Raw genomic sequence first — 1,840 nt, forward strand, 5'->3', positions numbered from 1 at the left:
ATAGACTTCGTGATAGGATTTCCGATATCTAAAGATCTAGTAATAAGAATCGCCTACGATAGCGTATTCGTAATTATCGATCGATTCACGAAATACACTCTTTATATTCTATATATTAAAAATACTATAATAAAGGAACTAGCCAGTATCTTCCTCGACCGCCTAATCCGGGATTATAGTATACTATACGAGATTATTATAGATAGAGATAAATTATTCACTAGTAACTTCTAGAAAGTAGTTATAAGCCAGCTAGGGGCGAAATATAAGTACTTAATAGTATTTCACCCTATAGCCGACGGATAAACCGAAATTATAAACTAAATCCTAGAATAATACCTATAATACTACGTAGGATACGAGTAAGATAATTAGGTATAGTACCTACCGCTTATATAATTCGTATATAATAGCTCGTTAAACGAGTTAATAAAGAAAATACCATTCGAAGTAAACTATAGATATAGTCCGATAGTATTCAGGAAACCTTTAGAAGGACTAGATACGCTAAAAGCAATAAAAACAGTTAAAAGTATAAATAAACTACACAAAGAACTACGAACTAACCTAGAGATAGTCAGAACACGAATAAGTAAGTACGCGAATCAATTAAGGATTAAGGGACTAACCCTTTTAAGGGGGGACCGTGTTTACCTTATTCGAAAAAACATAAAAACATAACGACTAAGCGATAAATTAGATTTCAAAAAACTAGGACTATTCGAAATCCTAGAGAAAAAATTAGATACGAACTATATCCTATCCCTACCTCCGATAATAAGGATATATAATAATTTCTATATTTCACTACTTAAACCAGCACTAAAAAATACAAAAATAATATAAGACACGATTATAGTCGATACTAGCGACGTGTACGAAGCAGAACGAATCCTCGACTATCGAGAGACGCTAGATAGCACCGAATATTTTATTAAGTAGAAAAACTACGACCACGGCGATTATATATAGGAACCTAAAGAAAACCTAATCCACTATAAATAACTCCTAAAGTAATACCGATAAAACACTATTAGGACCCGGAACTAAACGCCGCGGTCTACGTAACATTAATATCCGAAAAATCACCTATATCCTACGCTATAATTTAATTCTAATTAATCACGCTAACCGTACTAGCCGCCTACGTAGCTAATGTAGCCTCCGACTCCGCACGACGGACCTCGGCTTCCTTCCGTTCTAACTCCTTAAGCTATTCTACGCTTATAAGGTCCTTACGTACTATCTCGACCCCTTTCTCGCGATGTAATCGGCGTATCTTTCGAAGGCGAAGTAAGCGGGCTAAGGCCTCGTTTATTTCCTATTAAGCGCGGGCCTCGGCGGCCTTAAGCTCTCGACGGCGAGCTATTAAAACCTCCTCCGCCTACTCCTCCTCGCGCTCGAGACGACGGAGTTCGTCGTGAATACGGCTAACTAAAATATACACGGTTAGGAAGGGAGTAAAGGGGAACAAAGAAAATAACCCACTAGAAGATATAAGAGCCCGCGAAAAGTTATAGGAACGACCGATAGAGTAATAAGATAAGCAGCGCCCGATACCGTCTAGGATAAAATAAAGAATCGACCGGTCGAAATAACGCGAGTAAGGCGAAACCTCGAAACCCTAATCGGTAATAAGAGCGGAAGTTCGAACTCGGTCGAGAGAGGAACGAGAAGTGGCGGTTTTAGCAGAACGTTTCTGCACACGGTCGGGCATAATAGTTAGCCATAAAGAAAAGAAGAAAAGCAGGGAAGCACTAAACCTAGGGAAACGGCCTACTTATACGACTGCTAGGATAGCGCTTGGAAGAGGGGAGGTAATGTTACGGCTAACGGGCCT

This window comes from Sodiomyces alkalinus, assembly GCF_003711515.1.
Source record: "Sodiomyces alkalinus F11 unplaced genomic scaffold SODALscaffold_1, whole genome shotgun sequence".
In the NCBI taxonomy this organism is placed as follows: domain Eukaryota; kingdom Fungi; phylum Ascomycota; class Sordariomycetes; order Glomerellales; family Plectosphaerellaceae; genus Sodiomyces; species Sodiomyces alkalinus.